We start from the raw sequence: 10,300 nt of genomic DNA on the forward strand, positions 1-10,300 counted from the left end.
GTCGGTCGGACTTCACTTTGTGCGCCTAAAAAGGGGAATTGACCTTCAGATCGTTGACTCTGTGTCAATAGATATGCAAAAGCAGGGGGGGGGGGGGGGGGGGGGGCGGGGGGACTGGGGGGATCAGACTTTGAATGTAACCGGACATCTGTCCCATACGAAAATGAACCATGGTTTTACTACACATAAAAAAAATAAAAAAAAACATGGTTATAGTTAAACCATGGTAACCACAAATTAACCATGGCTTTGCTACTCTAACCATAGTTTAACCATATTTGGTATTTGTTGTAAAACTGTGGTTATATAAATGCTAATCAATTAGCCAAAAAACCCATGGTTGCTTCACTTTTACTATAATAAAACCATGGTTAATTTTCGTAAGGGGTTTGTGAGCTGCCATCTAGTGGTGGTTGAAACACTCATAATTCCCGTTATTGACAAGTTTGCTCAAAATGTACAATTTACACTAGGTAAGATTTTTTGGATTAAAATGATCCAAAAACCATTAGAACAATGTTATACATTTTGTTGACTTATGTACTCACATTATCCCAAATGTTTCCAAGCATATTTAAATCCAGAGAAAAGCAATTTTAACCAGGACACTGTTGATTTCCGTAGTAACAATCGAAACACCAAAGACGCTTTTATATTTTGTCTGTTTTTATTAGACAGGTGATCAACTGTTTGGATACATTCATCGACAGAAAACTAATCATTGTTATAGCTCAACATCGTCTTATTGTTTAAATCTTAATAGTTTTCTTGATTTACCGCGAATATCGTGTTTTACCATGCCTATTATCAAACTAACTTCCTGCTTTGTAGTAGCCACGGAGCAAATTGCACAGAGTAGCATTATACCATAACTTTCAACACACTCAAATGTATCTAATATGATAAAACAGCGCTGCGTTACCCCACATACACATGAGCGGAAGAAGCAGAAGCGCTCGTCTGCGGCGGAATAAAAGCTCTGCGTCATCAAACTACGCCTTTGTTTTGAATAAGCGACCTCTAGCAGTGAAAAATTACATATTGTGGCATTAATATTATTATTACAATGAATGATATTAGCTATTATTGGTGTTCAGTTTCTATTATTAGTATTCATATTGACATTCAAAGCATCTTTCCTGTCTTAAAGGGATAGTTCACCCAAAAATGAAAATTCTGTCATCATTTTCTCACCCTCAAGTTGTTCCAGTTTCTTTGTTCTGCTGAACACAAAAGAAGATATTTTGAAGAATGTTTGTAACAAAGCAGAGAGAGCAACCATTGACTACCATAGTAGGGGGAAAAATACTATGGTAGTCAATGGTTGCTCTATCTGCTTGGTTACAAACATTCTTCAAAATATCTTTGTTTTCAGCAGAACTAAGAAACTGGAACAACTTGAGGTGGAGTAAATGATGACAGAATTTTCATTTTTGGGTGAAATATCCCTTTAAAGTGTATGACGGTTCACTCTTATTTCACAGAAGAGTTAGCAAAGTTACTTTAGGGTGCTGTCAAGTTCGTAGATATGAAGAGATACTGAATTCAGCAACACATATGTACAAGTGCTTTTGCAGATATTTCAAGCAGATGAATATTCTTTAAATTAAACTAATTTATTTTGACTTAAAATATTATTGTCCGTTTATTGTAAAGCACCTCCATTTTACTGTTTTTCCTTTTTAAGTTTTTATATTTTTTTATATCTATTCAGTAGGTTATTCTTGGAAAGTGCCTACTATGGACAGACCATTTAATTGTAGTTTAAGAGAGAACAGTGCCAACAGTTCAATGTGTCAAGATCTTGAAGTACAGACTCATGACAGACTAATTAATTGCAGTAGCCCATTACAGAAGAAGTGCAGTTTCTATAAATACCTATGGCAATGATAAGAGAGTCTGACCCTCACTGCACGTTTGTCCTTTAAAATCTCTCAACGATAAAGATTATTCTTTTACTGTAATAATTCTCCATGCACTTTCCGTTAATGAACAGAGCACTAAGTGATTTTGCTGAATAGAGACCACAAAGTGTTTTAACACATTTTCAGTCTTAATATATATATATATATATATATATATATATATATATATATATATATATATATATATATATATATATATATATATTATATATATATATATATATATATATATATATATATATATATATATATATATATTCAATTCAATTCAATTCAAATTTATTTGTATAGCGCTTTTCACAATACACATTGTTTCAAAGCAGCTTTACAGAAAGTGCATTTCATAGATGTACAGTAAAAATGTTAGAAAGACAATGTTAAAGAATAATGTTCGAATATATATATATATATCAATATATATATATCAATATTTGCCTATTATCTCAAGCACAAAAGGTGATGTTGTTACAAGTTGTTTCACTAATGTTGTTCCATCTTAAATCAACTTTTACAATCAAATCATGAAGATGTTGAGGATGTTTAATTCACTTCTGTCATTTCTTACTGGTTAAATGATGTTGTTGCAACTCACCCTTTGGCCGACCAACCTCCAGGATCCATGAGACTTGATGCTTGGGGACAGAGAGAACCTCGCAAGATTCTATCATATTCAGTGTGGAGGCAGAAGACGTTATTTCAAGCAATGCATGTTTTAAAAAAGATTTACATCTATGACATAACTATTTAAAGACCTCTGCTCCCATTTGGGAGTTTTTGTAGCATATACAAACTTTAATATATCAGGAGGTGTTTCTTCAACATATTGCTGCCTCATCATCATCATTCCAGTAGTCAACATATGTAAGCTATTTGTAGTTTTAGTATGTTTACAACAACACATTAATGGATACAGTGTACAGTGAAGACTTTTTCAAAAAGTTGTGTTTATTTCTTGAAGGATTTAATATTATGAATTTGTGAATTCTGTCCATATTTGAATACACCGATCAGGTATAACATTATGTGTCGCTAATATTGTGTTGGCCCCGCTTTTGCTGCCAAAACAGCCCTGACCCGTCGAGGCATGGACTCCACTAGACCCCTGAAGGTGTGCTGTGGTATCTGGCACCAAGATGTTAGCAGCAGATCCTTTAAGTCCTGTACGTTGTGAGGTGGGGCCTCCATGGATCGGACTTGTTTGTTCAGCACATCCCACAGATGCTCGATTGGATTGAGATCTGAGGAATTTGGTGGCCAAGGCAACACCTCAAACTCATTGTTGTGTTGCTCAAACCATTCCTGAACCATTTTTGCTTCGTGGCAGAGCTCATTATCTGCTGAAAGAGCCACAGCCACCAGGGAATAGCGTTTCCATGAAAGGGTGTACATGGTCTGCGACAATGCTTAGGTAGGTGGGGTCAGCATGGGCACCCTGACTGGCCTGTGGCTATGCAGCCCCATACGCACATGTTATGCATTGTGTAAGCATTAACTTCTTGAGCAATTTGAGCTACAGCAGCTCGTCCGTGTAAGACTGGAGAAACTGGAAAGCCGGAAGAGAGGGTGACTCTCTGAGAAAACAAAGGAAATTATCATCTGAACTCTCTCTTGTGCATTTAGCATTCCTACCCGAGAGTCAATCACCTTCATTTCTTTACATGTTTCTTTACTCTTTACATGTTGAGATGACCTGAAATTCACCCAAAATCTGTATGGGTTAATGTGAACAAGTACTATACAGTATTATACATGTTTGGTATCACTTGAAATGTGCGATTCTCACAGAAGTAAAACAAAAGGTAATAAAGGTTTTAAGAGTTCAGAGATATTTTGCTTATGGGGGTGGGTGTGTCCTCTCCCAGTTGGTCTTTCATGCATATTACCTCCTGTCCTCAAGGTCTGGAGACTTGATTCATGCAAATTCCCATTGTGAACTTATGTTTGCATTTAAAGGTGTTCTGTATTGGTCTGAGTATTTAAAGAGATGTTGCAGGAAAGTTCTTTCAGACACTCAGCGCTATGTCATTTTCAGATGTCAGAAATGCATCTTTATTGATTATTGTAATATTATTCAAATTATGTGTATGTGGGAAACGACAGCATGATTATGTAAAGTTACCATTAGAGGTAGTTAAGTTGGTCAGCTTGTTTCTATGGTAACGGTCATGGCCTCTGGTTGGATATAGTCTTGCATCAATTAAGTGAGTTCAGATCTATGGGGACTAAATAATGTATTCTAGAATGAGCAACGTGGAGCACGGCCGTCTAGAATATCAGTCAAAAGTCTCAGTCTTATGACCAAGACTGACAAGTTTGTTTATAAAGAGATTGTAAACCTGGCCGGTGCGAGGCTCAAAGTGTTATTGGGATCCGGATGGACGGTTATAATTTCAATAATGTGTCATTTACACTTAATCAAATGACCAAATAACCAATCGGCATTCTAGCCTAAATTCGAGGTCATGATAAAAATGGAGTCAGATAAAAGTCAATTGGAATTAAATTACTTTGCCATGCTGAAAAGGCGGGCCTTCCTTCGCTCCCCACGTGCATCTATGAGCATTGGCGCTGGTTCACCACTGTTCCTTCCTTGGAGCACTTTTGATAGACACTGACCACTGCAGAGCGGGAACACCCCACAAGAGCTGCAGTTTTGGAGATTCTCTGATCCAGTCGTCTAACATCACAATTTGGCCCTTGTCAAACTCGCTCAAATCCTTACGCTTGCCCATTTTTCCTGCTTCTAACACATCAACTTTGAGGACAAAATGTTCACTTGCTGCCTAATATATCCCACCCACTAACAGGTGCTGTGATGAAGAGATGATCAGTGTTACTTCACCTGTCATAATGTTATGCCTGATCGGAATTCGCATCCGTACTAAATAGTATTCGAAAAAGAATTAGTATGTCCCAAAGCGTAGTATGTTGAAAAGAGTATCCAAAGATCTACTACTATTTCCGGTCAGAATTCGAATTGCAAATCGACGAGGATTCGATTAGAACTACAAACGCGGACAAAAAGTGTGAAAAAACTACAAACATGACGGCTATGCGCGAGTCCGACGGTTAAGTAAGGTTAGATAAAAGGGTTTGAGTGGGCAATTATTTAACCTGACGAAAAGATATATATTCAATATTATCCACATTAAATTTCCCCTGCAGCAGCATTGTAAACTTTTGTAATGACACGTTCAGACATTCAGGCCCGGATTAAGAACATGTAGGGCCCTGGGGCTATGACAAACCCAAGGGCCCCCATAGTAGCCGATCTTAGTGCCACAACGTTTTCTACCACAGAAATAATTAGTATTTTTTAAAAACTAAATCTTCAAAGCACAGAGATACAATGAGTATATACTGTCTGAATTTTCCATTTTAATATTCGGTAGGCCTTAAATGCATAAATGCATTAACTCCAGATATGAGGTCAAAGCAAACCGGTTTCCAGAAAAAGCAACAACTTTTGAGTATATACAACTGCCTTAAGGAGTTTTAAAACCTGTGAGGTCCCAAATTTGAGGTATTTTGGGGGGTTTGGGGGCATGGTCCCCCAAGAAAATTTTGATTTCTCTGATCTATATATGTGCATTTTAAGATGTTTGAAGGCTACATTTTTTTTAATAATAAGCTTTCAAAACCATGCAGGTGGGCAGTAGATTGTCATACCCATAGTATAACACGCGACTTTGGGCTTCTTTTTATGGCAGGTCGTGTAAAAAAAAACACGTGTTGCAGTTTTTTGGGCTTATTTTAAAAAATGTGTTTGCTTGTTAGGGAAATATGACAAGCAACTTCATTTCTTTACATTTATGGTCGCTGTTTTGTCCAATACATTGACTGACACTGTCTTCTCAAAGCTAATAGCCAATCAGTGCTATGATACAAATGCTGTAGTAATTAGTTCTCACATCCCGCCTCCTTCTCCCCCTCATTGAAGAAAAATTGCATTCAATGTGACATTATAAATGCACGTAATGATAGTTAGTAGACGTAAATAGACGTATACATTTCCACAAACAATGCCACCAGCAGAGATGAACAGAGATGGAGAGGAAACAGGGAGGACAGGCACCTCATTTAATTTAAAAAAATATTTGTATAACATATTTATCATTACAGGCTATAATAAAAATAAAAACTAGTATACTAACAGTAGGTATGGTTCCCAATTAATTTATAATAAATATGTGGCTATATTGCAGCACTCCCTTAGTGCTTGCATACATCCCAATGTGCATACTATCCATCCTAAATAGCATGTGACATTAGTAATTTTCAATACTATTTAGGGCAGATAGTATCAGATTGAGATGCAGGGCTTGTCTTTTTCACAGTTTGTAGTGCGTGTTAACTACTCTGCACCTAATATGTGTGCACTAACTCCGACTAAATTGGCCTTCACGTCACTTTTTCCATCTCCAAACCTCTTCTGTTCACTGCTGATTGGAGGATATTTCATGCCCTTTATTGCAATTTGATGATTTTTTGTAAAATCACATCTGTTTTTGCTTTTCAAACTCAGAGAGGTTTCAGTTTAAAATGTTGCAGGCTCATTTATTGATAACAAAATAACTGATAATAAATTATATTGATGATAATAAATAATATAATAATATTGGGCTTGTTTTTGAAGCTGTGGTTGCTTATTTGTCTTGCCAGAGTTGGCAACACTGGTCATACCTGCTCTCTCCTCATTTCATCACTCTCTCATTCTTTTTCTCTCAGTTTCCTTCTCTTGCCCTGTCTCTTCCCCTCCTAAAGCTGAGCTCTGGCTGATAGTCTGTTCGTTGTTTAACATTGAACGTTGTTTGAAATATGAAATGTTTAGTTTGGCTATAATGTATAGGCTACTTACATCTCACACCGTTTACTGAAGCGTCGCGTGACTCGCGCAGCAGCTTATGTGTACATAAAGCACTCTATTGGTGGTCAATTATTTCACAACATTTATTAGCTATGTAGCCTACACCTCGGAAAAATACAGCGGTCCGGACCTCGGAGACCTCATAGCTGGCTACGGCCATCGTGTAGTCTATATTTACCTCAACACTTCAGACATGGTCGGAGCTTTTCAGTCTGGTTCAGCCAATTTCGCCACAGAGCCTTTACTGTACACATGATGTTGAGCTTGTATCAAATTCAAATGGATAAAACGACTGCCTGGCGCTCGTTATGACTTCAATGGAGCGGCGAAAGCGCCGAACGAGTTTGTCAGCGACGACCCAGCTGCTCTCGCGCTGCCACTGCTGGATGCGCGTGCGGTTTATTCAGGTAGCGCCGTTTCTTCACCTGGCTTTTGATTTTCCCATGCACTCGCAGCACTCCAGTAGCCTAAATAACAGCGCTTAATTTGTGGGGGCGTGGTGTGGTTTTGCGAGCGGCCCAACAGGAAAACTTTAGGTGCTCCCGATCGATTGTCAATCATTTTCTCGGCCAATCACGGGCCCCCTCCGTGCTCGGGCCCTGGGGCTTCAGCCCCACCTAGCCCTTATGTTAATCCGGCCCTGCAGACATTAACTGTTAAATGTATCATTATATTTAAACTGCAAACACATGAGAGGAGTCTCTGCGTTAAAGACCTGGCAGGAAATGAAACTGAATGTGGAGGATTTGAACTGTGACGAACGATGATTGAATGGGCAATTTAAAGGTGATGGGATGCACGTAACTAAGCAACGGAGTCCGTTAAAGATGATGAAGTAGTGTGTCCCAAAGCTTGCATACTCTTCTGCTACACACTCAAAAGTATGTACTTTTCATTGATAGTTTAAAATTTAGGGTTGTGTTTGTCTCGCCCCCTCCTCGTCAGACTCGACACACAACGGGAACAATGGAAGTTGACAATGGAAGGCGAGGAGACTTGTATTGATTCATGATGAGTTCTCGTTTTAAAGGGATACTTCACCCAAAAATGAAAATTAGCCCATAATTTACTCACCTTCAAGTCATGGTCAGGTGTGTATATGACATTCCTCTTTCAGACGAATAAAATCGGAGTTATATTACAAAATTCCAGGCTAATCCAAGCTTTAGAATTGCAGCAATAGTTGCTCTGTTTTTGAAGTCCATAAAAAGTGCATCTGTCCATTAAATAACATGCTCCACGCAGCTCTGGGGGGGGTTAATAAAATAGAAATATCCATTTTTAAAACTTTATCAAGTAAAGTTTCGGCCGACCGCCTTCCCTGTTCAATTTATGGAAAAAGTGTTGAAAGTTCCCCTGCCGATCGAAAGACTAACGCGACCAGGTAGGCTGTCATGACATCACGTACGCATCTTGAGTTTCACTCTCAACATTCAACACTTTTCCACGGAAGGCGGTCGGCCGAAAGTTTACTTGATACATTTTTAAATATGGATATTTTTCTTACACAAACGTGTCGATTCGCTCAAAAACAGAGCAACTATTACTCCAATTCTAATGCTTGGATTAGCCTGGACTTTTGTAATATAACTCGATTTTATTCGTCTGAAAGAAGAATGTTATATAGGGGAGAGCGGGGCACAACCTAACACTTTTTGACTTTCTCAGTTTGTGTAAATCCACTTGGGGTTCAGAGTATTTATTGTTTCCCACATTAATTGCACACATGTCTAGTACAATTATGTGGTTTTGTTTCATTAATACAGTGTATACTTTTTTCTTGATTTACCCCGAAAGAGTGGAAGTGAAATGTGACAACATGCCCCATAGGTAGGGTACATTGTAACATGTGGTGGGGCACAATGTAACATGACCAAATGACAGCTTAAAATGTTACCTGATATAATCAAAAAAATAAAATATTTTGTCAACAAAAAATACAATTATTACCTTTTTAAAATATAATAATGGCATTTTTTAATCATTAAAAATATAAGCATTTTTGTGTTTGACTACAAACACATCGCTAAATACAGCTAAACAGCACAGTTCAAAACATAATAATAATGAAAAATTTCTGAACATTAACTCTCAGTCATTATTCACTCTTTTCTCATGGTTTCTCAAAAGAATTCAAAAAAGTATAGAATATAATGTCATATTTCTAATAGGGGCTCATTGTAACGCAGTGTTACAAACGTTACAACGCACCCCATCTGCGCAACTGGGATTTAAATCGCGGCTCGTGTCTTCTGCTGGTTAGATCAGCATTAAAGAACATCTTAAAGAACAAATTTTAAATAACAGATATAAGATTAAAATAATATTGGATTTGTCTTATTTTAAATAAACACAAAAAACAGAGATGAACTAAATTTAAGTAAGAAATTTACTTTTGCTATGGTTAAATAAATTTTTGAATTTTGGTGCAATTTTTTCTCTAAATAATGTTGATATGGCAACTAAGTTTCGTCATTCTGGCATGTGTGGAAAGGGTTAAAACATGCGCGTTACAACTAACCCCGCATTAGGTTGTGCCCCGCGCTCCCCTACACCTAGGATGACTTGAGGGTGAGTAAATTATGGGCTAATTTTCATTTTTGGGTGAACTATCTCTTTAATATGCTCCTGTTCATAGAGGTTATTAGATGGATGCAGAGGCCTTTTAGGTCGGGTAGAACCTGCGATCTCTGACCCATACAGTTTGTTTCTTTGTCTGACACGGAATGCACATTTCAAAGTAAAATAACTGGCTGTAGCATTGTATTTCAGAGAACACAGCATGTTTCCTAAATATCTGCAAACATATTATGATATTTTTATGCTTCAGTAGCCTACACTCAAAAACTTACATACAGCACCTTTAAGCGAGTCCCCACTAGGCCTACTAGGTATACCTTTATGAATGCAGCAGCTACTGTAAATGTTATTGCAGATGGAATAAACTACGCTTTCTCCAGTAGGTGGAACATTCTCTTTCAGCAGGAGAGGAAGAGGACGAGGGGAGGGGTGAGAGAATAAAAAAAGCATCGTCATACATCATTCATTCACATGAAATATTCAGCAGTCTTAATACAAGTCACGTGGCGAGAATTGGTGCACAGTAAAGGGATGGTGTACGCGAAGTTGCTATAAACTAGGCCTACTTCAAACTTAGTTATACGAGCATATTCGTTCAATACATCTATAATCTGACGATTAGTTTTGTGTCTGCAGGACAGTGGCCGCGTTCCGTCCTTCAGTCGAGCTCATGGTCACGGCACATAGGTTTGGGCGGACCCAGCGTTCCGTGTGGTCCATGACGACCCGTGTAGAGGAGGATAGGGGTGCCGCCTAAAAACAGACGCTTTTATTGGACACACTGAGTGTTGCTAGGCGCTGCAGGATGTCCGTAACAGCGCATCAGTCAGCAGCACTGGAACAGAAGCTAACTACAGTATGAATGCTATGGGAGGAATCTTTAGGGAGGTGTCGGTGCCGTATTATCCGAGATGAGGAGAGCATTGCC

The sequence above is a fragment of the Gobio gobio genome (genome assembly GCF_949357685.1).
Source record: "Gobio gobio genome assembly, chromosome: 19".
Classification (NCBI taxonomy): Eukaryota; Metazoa; Chordata; class Actinopteri; order Cypriniformes; family Gobionidae; genus Gobio; species Gobio gobio.